An 18,823-nucleotide genomic window follows, 5' to 3' on the forward strand; every position below is an offset into this window, starting at 1 on the left:
ATTTTTATGCTTGGAATTAATTATCTGAAGAGGGAACCACTGAACATTGCCATAATTAGTGCATTCCTCACAAACCTATTAGCACATACTTTTCAGGGCTGAATTTACCATATAGTTTCGGCTTCACTTTTAAGTGCTCACCACCATCAGCTGCAGCCAGAATTTCAAGAGCACAGTTTTAATATTGGCACCAAGCACACGGCCAGTGCCTTACTAGGTCTAAGAAGGACCTTTCTGTATTTTTTTAATTTCAACTGAGCCTCACTTCATTAAACAAAAATGAAGTAATTTGTGATTTTTTTTCTGGGCTTATAGGTATTCCCAGGACACTAAACTAAGGCCTGAGACTCAGGGGCTTGGTCCTGGCTGTTGAACTAGGAAGATGACACAGGTTTTCTCATACAGGTTTTCAGCAAGCCCCACAAGATGGAGCATTGATTGCATATTCTGCTTCCGTGCCATCTGTCTACAGGAGAGTTAGCATGCATGGTGTCACTCAAAGTGAACTTTTACTGCCCACAACAACCTATTTCTGTAGCAAAGGTCAGGTTTGTTATCTATCAGGATGTAGCAGCACAGTGGAATAATGAGTTGCCACAATGAACTGGCCTTTTTACCTCCTGAATGGGCTTCTAAATCAAGAAGAGGGAGCATTGACTGAAAATCATTGGGTCTGTCTACTTGAAAGGTCATTGTCTGAAATACTGCAAGATAATTTCACCCTGGTTTATATAGTGAAGCAGTCTCTAGTACAAAACCCACCACCTACACCAGTCGTTCAGTTCTACAGCCTTCCTGGGGTTTGAGACGGTAATGGGAAAAAAAGAAAGACTACTTGGATCCATCACAGTCCTAAATTAGTCAAGGAAAGATAGAACACAGTAATGGTTTGGCTTTTTTAATATTACTAGTTTTCTTTGTGGCAAAAGCCACTATAGCTGGCAACGACTTTTATTAGAAAAAGCACATCTTCCTTAAAGTGCAAGTAGGGCTGCCCTCCTTGGCCGGCAGTGGAGCTTACCACAGCCCATGCCTTGCTTTCACAAGCAGTTTATTTTGTCTTGCTCAATACTCAATGAATTATACCCATTTCCTTCCAACCTTACTTCCCCGTTCTAAGGCCCTTCTCTTTGTACTCCCCAGTCAAGACAGTGTATTTCTTAAACACAGGGCTGCAGCTGTCAGTGTAGCCAGAGAGATGCAGTTCGTGTATTCCCATGGCCTGTGATAGTAATCTTTGGTTTCCAACCAGTCAGACACTCACCAGCTTTGTCAAACGGAGACGCTACATAAAAGCAATATTCAATATTATACAAGTACAAAATAAACGTCAGTAACTGATAAATTAAGCTCTTAATAAATACAACTGCTGTTTGATTTGGTTTGGAATGGTGTTTAGCCATTGGCATATGGATGAATATTTGGTATTAGGCAAAAATTTCTCTGTCTTTCCTCTAACTCCCCTTTCTTCTACAGATAAGCCAAAAATCAGTAGCATTTGAAAAAACAAAATTTCTGCTGTTTAAGTGAAGAATATCAGTCTAGATGGGGTCCAGTTCTCTACCTGAAATTAGCTTTGCACTGATGTGTTACCTCTATGATGTTGTGTCAATACACCCAGCTTTTTCCAGGAGCCATAAAAATATTTAGTTTTACTGCTGCAAGACAATGCTATGACTTGCAAAATATCCTGAACTCTTGGACCTGAGAATTTCACCTGAGTGAATTTGTTCTCCTCACACAAATCCTTCTGTGATACAAGGCAATTTCACCTCTTAGGTGAAGGAGACACAGTTTTTTTGGCTACTGGTCTGAACCTGCAAAGCAAAGTACTAAGAGTAAATGATTTCCACAGACCTTTCCATCTTCACTATCAAAACCCACCAGGCTTCTCTGAATTACTTTTCTTCACTGACTAGAGCGGCGGGTAAACAAAACAAAAAAGAAACCCAAAACCCAAAACCACATCCACCCTGTGAAAATAAAACCGAGCATTCCGTGTCTCACACAGTGCTCTCCAGGGGCAGGATGAAAGAAAAAGGAATAAACCATGTCTGACAAACGTTAATGAAACACAGAGGCTCATTTCAATGAAGTACTGGAATGTGGCCAGTCTGTTGTAGTTGGGATGTTATAAGCTATGAACCACCACCCCGCCCCCCCAAAAAAAAAAAAAAAAAAGAAAAGACACAAAGAATTTCCTGTATTTTCTAAAAAAAGTATCCTTCTTTAAGGATGTTTGGAAGACTTCTGTATGGTTGTCACAGGGCATCCTCATGTACACACAAGCAGAAACCCCTGCCCCCCGAGAGGCAGAAGTGCTCTGATGACAGTACAGCTCTTGGGCACCAGCACAGCTCCATCCAGACCTGCTTGTTAAATCCTCCTCTAGCTACTTGGGGAACAGTTTCAAAAGGTCAGTAAGCACCACCAATGCCAAATGACAGTTCATGAATTTGGTTCAAAAAAAGTAGCTGGATTTTTCTCTGATCTCCCACTGTCAATGCTCCTCAAACAGCTTAGAGTGATGCTGCGGAATGGCTCTTCCCAGGGATACCCAAAAAACCTCCTGCCTTTCTCTGCAAAGGCATCAGCTGGTGACATGGGTTGCTGTTGCTTGCAGCAATACAAGACTGTGCCTGGCTGCTTTGGACTAGATTTTGTTTGCATACAGCCCACTTTTGTTTTATCTGCCGTCACCCAGGGAGATTATGATATTTAAATGTATTACATTTGAAACAATCTTAGTAGGAATTAAATATTAAACTAAATGTAAAAAAAAAAAAGAGATAAAGAAATGTGTGTGTGAGTTAAAAATACTAACTTTAGATACTAAAAAAACCCAAACCAAATTAATTGAGGGAACCTGTGGACTGGCAGTCTGAAGATTTATTCCACATTATTATATTAACTTCAGAATTTAAATTTGGCTTTTGTTCCAAGTAGACTCCTTAAGGAGTTGTGACTAATTTTCAATATATTTAAGAGTGTACACTGAGCCCTCCCAAAAGAGTAATTTCATTAATTGCTTGGTACTGCTGCTGCTTGGACTTATAATCCTTTTTTTAAATTACAAAGAGTATTCAAGCCAAGGTATCTTCCCTACATGCAGCACCATAAAAGATTACCCTCTATGATTCTGCCGCTGCTTGTTGACACAGTGGTCCTCTGCAAATTTCATGATATTTCTGGAAAGGGATCTGTTTATAATGATATTAATGTACACATGATCCCTACAAGCCTTCACTTTAATCTTGGTTAAATAGCCAAGTTATTAGATAGTAATTCCTGGTGCTGGAAAAACATCTTCATCCCATGAGACAAAAGACGAACAAGGAATGTATAAGGCACGGCATTTCAAAGCTAATTTAAGGAGGATTTATCACAATTAGAAAAAGAGTTAATGAGGGATATATGCGCATTTTCTGGCTAATAGTGATCCACATCCTACCACCGCCGCCAAGCTGAAACATAGGTTAGAAGGGCAAGGTCCTGCCCTGCCTGCAAACATTGATGTGACTGCCACGGCACAAGCTAAGCATCTCCAACATTACTTTCCAAAGAATCAGTGAGAGAGCAGCTGTGAGTAGTATTTAATAGCCCAAGACAACTGAAATGTTACTGAAAAGAATAAGACAATTTCTGTGGCTTAAGGCGATATAATTAACCCTGCCTTCCACTCTGGTTTATCTACAGAAGAAATACCTAGGACAAATTTTATCGACTGTGCTTGTGATTTCTGCAAAGAAAGGTTTGTGAAAAGGTGAATGCTGGCTTAAATCTTCATGATTAAGTTGTTTAAGTACCATCTCACAGGCATTCTGCATCTCCCACTAGAGCTGCCCATCTGTCTTTATTGAATAGACCGGAGTGCAGGTATCAAGTTCAATGCCATTAATACTCTGCAGGCTTCAGTCTTAGGCAAGCCTCCTAAAACTTCTGGTTCCTAGACCCCTTTTAGTGATTATATAGGTATTACGCCTGTCCCTGCTAAGACCAGGTTTTCCTGTCAAGCTGAAAGTGTGTATAGATCAATGGGTGAAGGGAAAGAATAAAGCAAAGCAAGCAAGCAAGGCACCCAGGCAAAATGGAAGGCTTTTTGAGCTCTCTCCAGAAGCAGCATTAGTATTATGTGAGAACGGCAGCTATGCTTGGCAAGAGCTGAGCCAAAATCCAGATCAGTGGTACGGGCAAAAAAAAAGAAAACTGGGCCACGGAAAGCAACCATCTGACGGATGTGAGAGGGGTGGATATTTGAGAAGGTTAATCCTAATAGAGGAGGCAACAAAACATATGAAAGAAGGGTAATGTGTGCCAATTTCCACAAAACCCCACCATTTTTAACAGCCATCCTGCTACAGTGGCAAGCTCTAAATAATGGGCAAGCACTGTCAAAGATTTGGCTGACTAGATCTTCTCTGCAGCGATATAGAACACACTGCTTATAGAAAAGAAATTGGTGAAAGAATCTGATGTTCCAGATAGTATCACTTCTGGCTAGTTGTAGTTGAAGGTGAGACCTTGCAGAAGACCTGTTCAAGGTCTGGGGACCCATGTGAAATGGTTTTAAGATCTAATGAAAACCCCGGGTGGATTACCTGAATATATATGTATTAAAAAAATTAATCAGTAACTTTGGTGCCAGTTTTTGCAGTGGATTTTGTTCTGTGTTAGATTTTTTGCTGTGTGCTTTTCTTAGGATCGTGGAGAGGAATTACCACGTTCTTTAAAATACATTAGCCTAATTTGGAATACTTATTTTATCCAGTGCTTCCCCTTGGCAAATTGAATTTCAGGGCAATCTGAATTAGATTTTGGAGCAAGTAAAAGGGTCAGCCTGAGGGTTTGTAGCCCCATCAATATTGGAGCTTGTGTCCTAATATGAAATTAATTCAGCACATCCTGTTTTACGTGGATAATTTAACACAGCAGCTTTCAAATTTGCTGAGACTGAAGGCTAAAGTCTCAATAAGTCATTTAAAACGTTTTCCAAAAATTGACATGTAGTAATTTTTCAGCTTACCTGACTCACAACTAGGTTTTGTGCCAAAATCTTGGAAAAGAATCACTTCACTCCTTTTTAAACCTGGCGCTATTTAGAGCCTGTACTGAGTTGTGGTTTTTTTAATATTTTTTTTTAAGTGCAGCTATAAATCATTTGTTGTGACTGATAAGCAGGGCAGCAAGAAACACGCTGTGTCTTTGTAGCTTCCAAGTGGGCTTACTGCTATAAAAACCAGCTTGATCAAACTTAAACCCAAGCTGCTGATGCATGCTCTTAGCAGGAAAGCCCTGGGAGGAAGGGATGTGTGTTGAAGACAAGGAGAGTTGATTGAAACAAGGAGGTCTGAAATTAAAAGCAATGTTTCTAGTCTTTGTTAAAAAATCAGGAGTAGTGTCTGACCTTACTCCTCCCCTGCTGGTCAGCTGCTTGGATGTATTTTTTTCTGTGCAATCATATCGAATTTTTTCAGGAAGGTTTTGCTTGTGATTGTGGGATATTGGAGGTTAGATAAAAATTCCCTATGTGTTTCAAATATGCTTCAAATAAATTAAAAACTTGGAATAGTTTGATCTTTCTGTATTAATTACCTTTCTGTATTAACTCCTGCTAAACTCTTCTTGTTGCTCTAATGGAGCTGAATTTTCCCTTTCAGTACTTCTGCCGAACTAAAACCAGGGATAAAGCAGAAGCAATATTAATCTCTTTACACAAGGGGAAGTGTTTGCCCCTGTGGTCAGCCTCTAGGCTAGAAATGGAAGAGCTCCCACTGCGTTTAGTGCAGTTTAAACTTGTCCCTGTAAGTGGATTTTTGCCAGCCTGGTCTCAAAGTCAGTCCCTGCTGCTCCTGCAACCTCTTACAACTTCAGCTCCTGTTCTGTTCTCTTTTTTAGAGATCCACGTAGCATTTTCCTCACCTTAGAAATTTTTTGGTACTGCACTAAACTATGTGACTAACATCTCACAGGCATGGTTTCTTTCCCCCGTAAGTACCAGGAGATGGGAGTCAGAAATAGAAGATCATTCACTGTGCCACAGGGAAGATGTGGTAACATGAATACAGTCTCTAGCTTCTTTCAAATTTATGGGATTTTCGCCTCCTCCACCCTCCTGGTCCTACACTCTGTAACTGTGTAGGGAATATTAAGAAAAATAGGTAAGCAATACAGTGCAAACATTCTAAAGGAAACACACAGTTATTGAAGTCTGAAATAACTTGCTGGACATAAAATTCCCACCAGGTGAGTAAATCCAGGTGCCCTTAGCAAGTAAGGGTTAATATACTGCAAATCCTGCTTTGAGCAACACTAACTACTATAACAGGACTGAAAGCCATGTCCAGTTCCACAGATGTTTTCTGCTTTTTGGCTATTTCAGTTGTTTCTTCATCAAATTAGCTCTCTAGAGTCAAGACAAAAATGCAGATGTCTTGGGTATGTTTACACAGTGCATCAGAGATCTCTGACACGCTCTGCTCCACACACACAGACCTGCACAGCTCTGCATGAAGATGCCAGCTCAAGTCCCAAAAGCAACACACAAGCTGCATCTGTGCGTCATTTGGCATACACTTCAGGCTTACTTCTCAGCGCAGGCTGTAAATGCAGCGAGGCTCTCTCCAATTCCGAAGCCAAACTGGCCCTGGACATGTAGAGATCTCCACATTGACTGATTTTTAGACTCCTTATTTTCCAACAGTTCTTTTTGATTCTGAATTGGAGCGTTTTCATGTGTCTCGTGGAATAGGATAAATTTGAAATGTTACTTTTAATTCTAGCATTTTTCTGTTCACAAATACAAGGTTGTCTAAATGGAAATTGGTTTTGAAATAAAACAAAGTTCTCTGTTTCTAAGCAACATTTAGAGGGCAGAGAAGTGTTGAACATTTGATAACTTTTAATTGGTTCTTATTAACTGAAATCTAAGGGCTAAAGTCATTGCTATTTTCATAGCACCTTAAAGACATTAACAAGAACTGAAAGCAGGTGGAAAATACTGCATCACAGTCCATATACTTACATTCTATTTTAAAAAAAAGTCAAGTAGGTATAACCAAAATCGGAATAAATGGGACAGTACTCACAGCTGCAGCGAGCGGCAGTAGGTGTGTGCCCAAGCACCTGTGAGCACAATGTTGCTGCTGTGCCATGCTGCAAGAGGGGCTTCTGGCTGCAGCAGGAGCTGTGCGAGGACTCCAGACTGGGTATGACCCTGTGGGACAGAGAGGAAAGGGAAAGGGCAGCCAAAAGGTCTTGCCGTGATTCTGAGAAAGAGTGATGGTGTCTTCACATGTACTATGATTGCTCACACAGTTGAACCATGTGGAGATGATTTCTTCCCCAAATGTATATTAATCAACATGGTTCAACCTTCAATATATTCTAAACATGCAAGGAGTATCAGGAACTTTTACCACTGCCAACTGCCCTGCTGTGCGCAGTGAGTAAATCTTCCGCTAGGTTTGACTTCCAGCAGGAGTCTGTGAAAGGACGTGTCACTGGAACTGTGCACTTATTTTTTTACAGCAGATTTGTGCCTTCCTGGAATAGACCTGCTAGTCATCAGCAGCATCTGGTATCATCAGAAAGTTCTAAACAAATACAGTATTAGATCAATCTGTTCATCCTAGAAGATTTTTAGTTCCTTTTGTTGTTCCTATTTATGGGGTGGTTGTTCTTTTACCACATACAGCTTGCATAGAGATAGAGATACAGATAAAGAAGCAGAACAAATAAGTTCTTATTTTTTTCATTTAAGAATCTAAGTTACTAAATCATTTAAGCAGATGCCTAAACTCAGTGGGTTTTAATAAGATTTAGCCACATGCTGAAGGTAAGTAGGTACTTAATGCCTTTTGAAAAAAATGGGTATTTAAGGAAAGCACCTAATGATACCACAGAAGCTTTTTTCTGTACTTAAGAGGCTCCAGTTCAATGCACAAGCATGGTATTAAACCTCTGAGATCAATCTAGTTAGTTCTCTTGCATGCTGCAGAGAGAGACAGCAGTCATGGTTGTCCATGGTTTTATATTTTATCATAGTAGTGATGCTTCAGCCTCCTGTTCTAGCCTACTGTCTGAGCCACCCCCTCCCCCAGGCCCAGGGGGTCTATCTGGGCAGCCATAACCCTTCCAGTTCCACACTGAGCTGCTTCAAAAGGTGATTGTTTCCCTCCGTGTACAATACCAAAGCTACTTGGGTACTTGAATTTCATGGCCAGTGGCCACCTTCATGAATAAAATTTCATGACAGTGGCCTGGCCTGCCTTTGCCCAGCTGAGCACGCTGTTAGCCTGGCTCCACTCTATAAAACTCTTTAACATGTGCAGTAGGTTAATGATTGCATGAGTGAAACTACTGTTACCTTCCCAGCTGAAGGTTATCAGCTTTGACAGCGTTTGCTGATGTCCAGTGAACCATGAGCCATATTCTAAGAGGACTTATCACTTTACTGTCTTACTGCCAAGGCAATTCATGAGCAGTTTGTGAAAAAATGTGAGCAGGGCTGAGGAGGACACAAGAAATTTTGGAGGGGAAAAAAATAAAAGTCTTAGGCAATGCTAACTCATCAAAATAGGCCAAGAAATAGGCCATAACAGAAATGAAACAATAAGAGAGGCATCACAGTGGAAATAACTACAGCACCATCCATGTCAGTCTGGTGCGTACTTAGCGCTTGCTCCCAAACCTGCCTGATTTGAAAGCAATCTTTGACATTTGTGCTCCGTTAGAACACTTCTTGCCAGGATCACTGTATAATTTCACAAATATTATTGAAGTCTCACACAGTGCCTGTGAGGTAGATCAGTGAAGTTATCTTGTTTTTTCAGATGAGTAAATTACAGCATAGAGGCAAGTGATTTTTTTTTTTCTTTTTCATTTTTTCCTCAAGACCACAGCAAGTCAACTTTAAAGCCAGAAGCAAGATCTCAAGGGTCCTGGCTCCTTCATCCTCATTTTATAACCTGCATTGCACTACCTCTGTTTTAACAGAGTCCTGGTAGGTAATTTTGGTGCATTAAATACAATTTCTGATTATAAGTCAGATGTGTCTATGCTTGGTGCTAGTCCCCATGCATTACAAGGGAAGGAGGAGGCGCTTCTCAATAGGATTAGAGTTGCTAATGTTTTGCCAATCAGCCTAAATTTTTCTTTAGTAGTCAGTGTCTGTGGTCTTTAACTTGATGCCAGCAATGTACAGAAATACTTGGAAAATCATTGGTACTACAAAAAGGTTGAAGAGCTTTCCATACTGCCAAGCTCATGGATATCCCATGATTTCATGTGATGCCTCACCCTGAGGGAAAGCTGTGGTTTCTCATGATAAAGATAGTCCGAAGACACTTCCATCCAGAGCAGGAACTTGCAAGCATCTGAACTGTTGCTTCTGTAAGGTTCAGCAGCGCTTGCCACAGCTACAAAAATGTGTATTGGCTAGAAATAATGCATTAGATGAAGTACACATTAAGTAAAATGTTTTTATTTGGGAGTGTAGAGAGAGTATTGAATAACTGTTTATTTGTAGAGTATTGATTGACAACATCATGGTACGACTCAAAAAGTCTTAATAAAAAACTAATAAGTTTCCTTTTAAAAAGCAAAGGGCTAAGCACCAAGATTTTCTGGCTAAAAATATAAAATCAGTCATTCTGTAGAATGTATATTTACAATCAGTTATCAGAAATATAGAAAGAACTGAAAAAAATTACAGGGGAATAAAGATTGACTCAACTGATAGCTAAATATTAAATATTAACAGCATTCATAAGAATGAGGGAAATTACAAAGGGCTTGCCAAACTGTGCATTGTTTAAAATGACTGACTGAATCAAGAAGTTAAACATCCTTGAGCAAAGCAAACTATGTACCAGCAAAGGTCATTACTGTTTCCTCACAGGGTTTAGCTCTTCCACTTTGCAGTTGAGCTGGGTTTTTAAAAATAGTTTCAGTATGCAGACTTAAAGGTCTTGGTCTGTGTTAAACAGAGAGGCTCTGAAACTAATTCCCTATAACGGTTGTTAATGAATACTAGCAGGTTATTAGGACGTTACTTGTAGCAGCTTCACTGTGTGATACTGTGTGAAGGCTACGCCAGCCACACAATGGTTAAAGATCAGAGGTTTAATTAGCCATATTTTACTGGGCTTGCCTTTAGGCCTCAAATAAAAGGACTGAAAGAAGAGCAAGGGAAAGGTATTTCTTTTTGTCTTCCATGGGAGCAGTCTCAGGATCACAGCCTGCCAGCGTGCCATGCGCTGCACTTGCGCCGTTGCACCTGTTCCCATTGTGCTGCTGTTTCAGGTTCTGGCAGCAGAATTCATTTCCTCTATTGTATCTGTATTCCACTGGCACGGGAATTAGTAAAAAACTAGAACTGATGTGAAACACCGAGAAACTAGTGATCACTTTCCTAGTGTGCAGGTAAACATACATCTATATTCAGAAGTCTGCTGACAATATTGCACAATATTGCATATTTTTTGCATTTGATTTGAGCAACAGCTCAAATACCTGCATAACATGAATAACTGCAGCTCAAGCACACTGTTCACAAGATGATGGCGCACTGTTAACTGAATCAAAGCTAAGACTAAGCACTACTTGAAGCTTATTACCATTCAAGTGAGACCAGTTAAAAAGCAAGCACCAATTTAGAGCTAGTGACCTTGAGCTGTGAGTGTTGTATTATCAGATACAGCTGAATATGGATTTGGCTCAGCTGAGGGGTAGGCACGAATTCACAGTAAAGAAATTATAACTAACAAGCCACTGCATGAGAGGCTCCGTCTGCCTTGCTTTCAGCCTTCATTCCCCACAAAGTCAGAAAATTGATGGTAAATGCTCAACATCTTATCGTCCATGGGTGGTTAGAGAATTCCAAATTGAAAGGGGCTGAGGTTATTCTTGCCTAGCAGATGAAATGCTAACTATATTTCAGTGCATTTGTGTATAGCAATGGAAAACATAATTTATCTGGGATGTCAGGAATGACATTGCTTTTCATTAACCTTAAATAATGTTACGAGGTTTTGCTCTACTACTATGTAGGTACATGCGCTGTCAATTTCTGTGCATATATATAGATACCGAATTAAGACAGTGTTGGAAATTCTTCAAAACCTTGCTAGGAGAAACTTGTTAAGAGCTTATAGCAGGTCTTTATTTTATGTTTTAAAAATTCAGTAGACTCCAGTTAATCTGCCCTCTGGTAATCCACAGAATAGTGACTGAGCCAGACACTTAGCTGGTGTAATGTAGTGAAGCTTTTCTGAAAGCAACAGTCAGGCTGCTACTCTAAGATATAAGAGGCTTAGGCTCAATTCCCTAATTTACCACAGATCTCTTTGTGTAACCTTGGGAAATACCTTATATCTAGGTGAAAAAAAGAGTTCGCAGGCATCAAACAAAGTTCGAATCCTAACGATACTCAGACTTCCTACATGATGCATAAGCAAAGTGAGGCTCATTAAATGGAATGCAAAATAAAAAACACAGTGGCTGGAGACTAAGGAGGCACCCTCAGCACCCTCACATAATTTCTATATGGAGGCCAATTCTATGAAAGAAGGCATAATCCCACATATTTCCAATTAAAATCCTCTGGTACCGCTTACATCAACAGCAGAGCACCTCATTACTGCTTCGGAAGACAGGTGTGAATTAAGGACCTAGCTATTTCATTCAGTCATGACAAAAGACTCTGTGGGCAGGCATGGAAGCCAAATTTTCCAGTCTGTGGTCAAGCCACAACTAAGAGCATGTTCCAAGCATCAGATCTCTAGAACTAGGCATCAAAAGAGGGACTTCAGATAAATTAATGACTCTAACATTCAATCTTTCTATTGCTGCTTCACAACCTCAATATGGAATTGGAAGGTAAATGCATTAAGGAGGATCAAAGTGTTCAGTTACTGTAGCAATGGGGGTCATATAAGTAGCTAAAATTAGTAGATGCTGTCATTTATAACTGCTGAGAGTTTGAGCACCAGAGTGCATTACAAGTGAGTATGGTGGAAAGGTTTGAGCTCTTCAGAGTTAATAGTGTGATCTCTGATCCATACAGGTAGAGCTGTCTGGGGGCCCATTGTATGGAGATGTGCCAGACTGTAAAGGTCTACCCTGCAAAGAGGACTGCAAGAATAGGCACCTTCATAGCAGTGATGCAAATACAGGGTGTAGATGCTCTGTAAGCAAGCGATCAAGTGAGCAGTGATGTCAGTGTCCTTTTTGTAGTTTTGTGTTTCTGTTCATGGTGGGAGAAACCTTTACCATGGACACAGCTCCATGGGTAAGTGGATGGAAAACATTTTAGGGAACAATTCTGTCATGGAGAATGGGCCTGGTAACAATTAGAGAGGGCAAAAGAAAATTAGAAACAACCACAAGAAAATATTATATTAAATGAGAAATGTATGGTGGGCCTTCTGTGAAATCAGAGAAATGCTTTTTGGCAAATAGGACAAGTATCCAGGGAAGGTGACTGCGTGAGCATGCATGTAGTATATCAGGAGACAACTTTCATGCTTCCCACCTGCAGGATACTGCTTTGTCAAATGACATCTCACCACGAACTGGGAAGTTACTTGCTCTCTGTTACTCTTGATGTTAACAGCATTTTCTCCAGCCTCACCTTTTCCCCCTCTTCACATTTGACCAAGGACAGGTATTGATATCCACTTTGACTGTTAAGGAACATTTTCTGACACAAAATCTCACTTTGAGAGAAGTGTGGCAATTTTCAGTTGAGTTACTTATTGCTGGATCTCAAACGCTCCTTTAAGTAGGACTGCCAAAAGACAGTGATTTGTCAAGTGTGTCAGCAGGAGAACATGAGAACAGCAGGAGCAGGAGAACAACCTGCACCAAACTATTGATAACTCTTGGCATTAGGCTTTGCACAGAACAAAGCACACACAGGAATGCTCCAGCCTTCTTAAACTGGTCCTTCTGTACCAGACAAGCAGCAAAGGCAGAAAGTTACTGCTCTGCAGCTGGAAAATTGTCCTTATTCATTGTATGTGCTGTTAAACTGCACAAAGTTCCTACTAAATTCACTGTGAACTCTGCTTGGTATTCCCCGTCTCTCTAACAGGGATTGTTCAGGCAGGGAATTCCTGCCCGAGCTGGCGGTGCTGAGCAGGTGTTGGCACCAGCCAGCACGTGTGTAACGAGGCCCTTCTTTTGCCTTTCCCTATGACGTCTCATACCCACTTCTACAGGCAACGCAAACACCCGTGTCCCTCCTCCCCCCTGCCAGGGCTGTGCAGTGATTAGCCAGAACAAGCACGGACCGTGACGGAGTGGGAACTGAGTTTAGGTTTGCTGGATCCTAGCCTGGTTTCACAAAGACTGCTTTCATGCTGAAATTCAGCAATGGTTTTCAGAAAGCATCAGTGCAAAGCCAAGGATTGATTCTTCTAAGCTGAGAGGTCAAAAGTATAGTTCGGCTCTGAATTTCATGCGTCTTTTCAAGCAGAGCTATGTGTACCATTTGGCAGTTTTTCTGCTCACAAGGTCAGAATTAGGGAGTGCACATAAATGAATGTCCTTGCAAGGAAAAAGGAGTGTCCTAACTTAGTAAAAAAGAAAAGATGGAAGAATTCTTTCTCGTTTTCAGAACTAACCACATTAGTAAGCAGCAACAGACTTGGTGTAACAGTCCAGTGTGGGAAGACCTCTGGCATACTGATCATGGTGGAAAAAGCAATTGTTGGAGGCTCATCCTCACAGCTGTTTTCACTACAAACAGTTCAAATAATTTTGATACTTTTCTACTGAGGTAACTATTTCACTAAAGAATTCCTACGTTGCTGGCATTGGTGCATAATTATCCAGTGATAGCTGTGATGAAAACACCAGTACAGACAAGCTGAAATTTCCAGTTAACCTACAGGACATGTGCTGTCTCTTAGAGTGAGCATGCACAGTGCATCCAAAACTGTTCTCTGCTTTTAGAAAGACCGGTGGGATTCCTGCAGTGTGTGAACTGTACCTTTTAGACGTAATGAGAATTGTTTCACACAGCATTAAGTTACTGGTAGCTGCATGGTCTTGCAAATGCCAGTGCTCTAGCTCCCTGGGTAAAATGTACTGCACAGAAATGTTTGCCAAAAACATCAGTGTGGAGATGCAGCCAAAGCAGTGAGTATATTTTGAGTTTTACAGCTGTTCTGAACAGAGATTCAGAGATATTTATCTTAAGTTTCAGAGGAACAACCAGTAATAAATTCACCTTGCTCCATCCTGATACAGCTGATGTACCTTCTGCAATTTCTCTCCCTACTGAACTTAATTACAGTGAGCTCAGGCTCCATGACAGGTCGCTGTACGACCTGCTCAGTTTATATACATGCTTCTAAACCCAGTGAACTGCAATGCAGAGTAAGAATCTGAACTCCATGAGAAATGTGTGTGATTCCCTGCTCCACAGTACTCGAGGAGCATGACACAGAGGTGACAATGCCGTGAATCTCCACTTAGGCCACATGCATTAGTCTATTAGCAGCCACTGTAGGTTGTAGGTCAGAGCCACGTGCACTGGCCAGCAGTCACTAACCATGCAGAAGTGTGGTGGAAGTAAAAGAAACCTGAATACTTTCTTCCTTAGAAGAGGGCTCAGTCCAAACACAGGCAGACTTTAAGAAACCAGATGAACATTTGCCTCCCTTAGCAACCAGGAAAGATATTCTTCAGTTTTCATTGAGTTACAGCATTAAAATCTGTATTTATTTGTTTCTTCTATTAACTGGCAGATATACAGCTGATTCTTGCCATTTAACAAGTTGGAAACATTTTCTCTACATCCTCCACTCTGACAGTAGGAATATCACTGCCTTTGAAGTGGGTCTTTTGGTAGGTCCCTATAGCTCAGTCTCCACTATTGGAAAGAGGTTTTGGTTTGTTTTCTTTTAAGTTCCTAGATCTGAGGCAATTGATGTGTGGTAAAATCTACAGATGGTGGGAAATTTTTCCAATAGAACACCTCTGATAAACAAATACTGATTTGTCAAAATCAAACCTGTTCCTGGGAATCTGTTTTCATTCAATTCTAGTTCTGAAATTGTCTATGTATCTGATTCTGCATTCTCAAAATGAATCCTAACTATTTTTTTGGCTTTGAATAACTGTTGGATTGACTCAGATGAAAAGGGTAGTTTGCACAGTCCTTTTGTTAAAGAAAAAAAACCAAAAACACTAGGGAAATCCTAACATGGGCAAATGCCTTTGTCATTTTTTCTATATGATACTAACACAGGGGGAAAAAAACCCTGCAAAATGGCTTGTTCTGAAAAGGATTGTAGCATAAATTGCCTATGTGTGTTCAGTTTAAACAAAAAACAAAATAAACAGACATTGTAACATTTCCTTCCCTAACAGATAAACACCCCAACAAAGAACCTGTATCCAAATGACCCTCTACTGAAAGACTCTTTGCTCAGTTCCAACTAAGAAACCATGTATACCATCATGACAGATGAGACTTGTTGAGACTTTAGATAAAGACTCCTGTGGAACAGCATAATTGATGGAGAGCTCAGAATCATGGCACTGGCTTCTGCTTGCTTTCCTTACAATATTGACCTTGGTAGCTTTTCAGGTCATGCCTGTGTTTCCTGTAATGCATTTATTTGATGTGAGCTAACATTTTTCTAAGCTGCTTTGTGAAATGATTGAAGTTATTAGTAAAATTATGACATTTGTTGTCCCTTGTAAGAGATGAAAATTAGTCTTTTACTTCATATTATATATATGCTCAGTTTGAGTAATTGTAGAGTAACCAACTAGTTCTGGTATTTATGGGTTTTTTTAATCACACTTTTTTTTAAACTAACCCAAGAAAATAGTGGATTTTCTTTTTAGAGGAAACAGGAGTAAAATGAACCCAACAAAAGCTATAAACCAAATTAAGAACACAGATTTATAAGCTTCTTTACCTTTACAAACTAGACAGAGCAAAATCTGTTGCTATTGTTATTTTTATCCTGAGAAGTCACTCTGTGCTACAATATACTAAATGGTACTACGTACACTGCTCACTGTAAAACAGCTAAACATCCATGAGTCATTTGTTTAATCTTTTCTGAGTTTTTATGCCAAGCACCTGCCTTTTAATTTGCTACGACCAACCTGAAACATCTGTCAATTTTTTCCCCATGAATTAATAATGCTGTAATTAAAATCCAGCAGAGAGCTCAGCTGAGACTCCTGGTTAATTAGGACAGGAGATAGCCATGTGAGCGGCAAGGCATTACATTAGTTGGAGAAGGCTTGGATTTGAACCAGGGCTCTGTGGGTGACATGTTGCTACCAGTCTGGGATTTAACTATGAAGCTTTTCGATATTTGTTCCAGTAGCCAGTACGTCTATTTGTGAGAAAATATTGCTGAAATTATTTAATCAGGACACTGTGTCTGAAAACCATTTTCTTTAAATATGTGTGGTTTTAAAAGGATCTAGTTTTAGTTATCGTTAAAAACTATGAAAATAAGAAACAGTGCTGAACTAAGCTCTTGCCTAGAGCTGTTTTGCACTTCAGGTGGCAGTGGGAGTGTCACGAAGAGAAAAATTACCTTCTTGGTAAAAGCCAGACTTGCTGCCAATGTGCAAAGGTTGAGAATTTTCGCTTCTTCCAGGATTGCTTTCTACACTGATAATTGCAATGGTGTCCAAGTAATCAAGACTGTTGCTGGTACTGAAAGTATCAGCTTGATTCAGGCTCATGCAGGTTGATTCCTGCAGCTTTTGGAAGGATTCTTATACCACGTACTTGATATGTAAGGATTTGAGGATTGGTTTTTTGCTTTTTACTTTGTTTTAAAACACCAGACAAAAATATTTGTTGTTATATCACATTTCAGCACACCTATATATGAAAACATCTACTTGAAGACCTCATCACTTGTCAAGTATTTTTTTTTTATTTAAAAATGTGCACTAACAATAAATATCACAGACTTTTTCAAGCTTGTTCAAGGAAGAAAAAGAAATTTGTATTGCAACTAAGAGTGAGAAATGGAAGATTTTTATCATGAACTTCAATAATCTGAAAACAAAGTTAACTTGTAGCCCACAGTAATGTATACCATATGTAATCTCAATGTCCTGCTGTGTACCACAGAGAAAAAAATCTCGTCGTAACTCAGAAGGCATTCCTGTTTTAATTGGACAACTATGTTTTACTACTGTCCAAATTCAGAGAGGATCTCTTCTAAAAGAAACTTCTTTAAATAGTCTCTAATGTGAAGAGATGTTTTGCCAAGTCATAGGTTCTTCAGCTTAAATATGAACCGGTTATTTGCCATTTTCCTTTGCAGACAAGATGATAGAAAAGTTCCCACCCTCACATATGCTAGTTTGCTGTAAATCTGAATTACCAAGTTCATACCTTATTCTCCACTTCCAACTTGCTCTTTACGCCGCAATATATATATCCCATTGTATCCCATTAATGGGAAAACTCTTGACAATTCCTGTAATTTAAGATTCAGGGAGTTTTTTATTTCTTTGTAAGTTTTCCTGTGAGATTCAAGCAGAGGATTCTACCTTGCAGTGGATAAAGTATATTTAATAATTAACCTCATAATGGAAAGCTGAGTCAAGACTCACAATATTCTGCAGTATAATAATGATTTCATCATTTCTTTATAAATCTAGAACCCATTGTAAGAAAATATGCCTCTGGAAAGAAGCTGGGGGAACTGGATGATGCATCTTTGTCTCTGAGAAGGTGAACTTGCGAAAAGGCTTTGGTAAGTTTCCCAAATACAAAACAGAATATTTGTCTCCAGCCTTGATTCAGTGAAAAAGGAGGATTGTATCCTGCAAGGAAAGAGAGGAGAGGCAGGAAACTTTGAGATGAACACATCCTTAGGGTAGAATCCCAGAGGGAGGCAATATGTAGTATCTTAAAAAAAAAAAAAAAAAAAAAAGTGAATAGATGCTAAATACCTATTTCTGAAAGATTTTACAATCAATCTTATGTAAAACAAGGTACACATGGTTTTAGTTTCAAATTAGCTGTGACTTCCATAGTGTGTTATTAAATATGTATCTTTTCACTTGGAATTCTCAGTGGTTTAGAAGGGGGAGAAAAACAGATTTGTCCAACTTCACAAGAAAGTCCCAGGGCAGTGACAGTGTGCTGAGGCTGTGTGGTCCAGGAAATGCAGCGCAGAACCGAGAGTGAGGAAACCTGATTGTCACCTACTTGTCAGTCCTGAAAAATACCACATTCCTTTGCCTCTTCTACCTTGTGAGAGCTTTGCATCGCATATACAGAGATTTATTTATTTATTTAATTTCAAATTACAAGAAAGCATTATAATGCTAAACAGCTGCACCTGACCCACGCCGTGTACGTGAGGAAAACCCAACATGGCTGATAGGGTATTGCCTTTTCGATAAACCATCCTTCACTTCGAGTAGCCACCGCATGAAAACTGAGGAGATTCGTGGAACAAGATTGCCCTCTGCAGCCCACAGGCAGCTCCCTCCCTGCGGTATTTGTTCCCCTTTTCTACACAGGCAAATTAAATATGCTGCTAACGTAACAGCGTTTGGATATTTTTTAAAAATAAAACTGGGGACACCTCTGTATTTTTAGTGTGACTGGGTCCCAAACATGAATTTGCCCAAACAGCTCCTGATTAGGTTTGCTGTTATCCGAAGACAATGAGCTAATGGAGATGATGCGGAAGGGATCTGATTTAGCCCTCTAGCTGTTTGCTCAAGTTAAGCTGCCAGCACAGGCCATAACCAGCATCTGGTCTAATGAGCTACAGTGAGAATCCCGCCGACTGTATCTTTGTTGTACTAGATAACA

General features: G+C 39.9%; 1 protein-coding gene across 2 annotated transcripts in view; it reads left to right on the forward strand.

The window, feature by feature from the left end:
- Window positions 1–8,571: 8,571 nt before the first annotated feature.
- The window catches only part of TOM1L1 (target of myb1 like 1 membrane trafficking protein), a 37,470-nt gene continuing 27,218 nt past the window's right edge, over window positions 8,572–18,823 (forward strand). Inside the window, exons 1-3 of one of the 2 annotated variants that reach the window (XM_055794454.1) lie at window positions 8,572–8,662; window positions 8,894–9,001; window positions 17,656–17,750. The gene's annotated coding sequence lies outside the window, so the exon portion shown is untranslated. Of the gene's footprint in view, window positions 8,663–8,695; window positions 9,002–17,655; window positions 17,751–18,823 lie in introns of those variants that run through there. The other variant, XM_055794455.1, reaches the window with a different exon arrangement.

This window comes from Falco peregrinus, chromosome 2 (genome assembly GCF_023634155.1).
Source record: "Falco peregrinus isolate bFalPer1 chromosome 2, bFalPer1.pri, whole genome shotgun sequence".
NCBI lineage: Eukaryota > Metazoa > Chordata > Aves > Falconiformes > Falconidae > Falco > Falco peregrinus.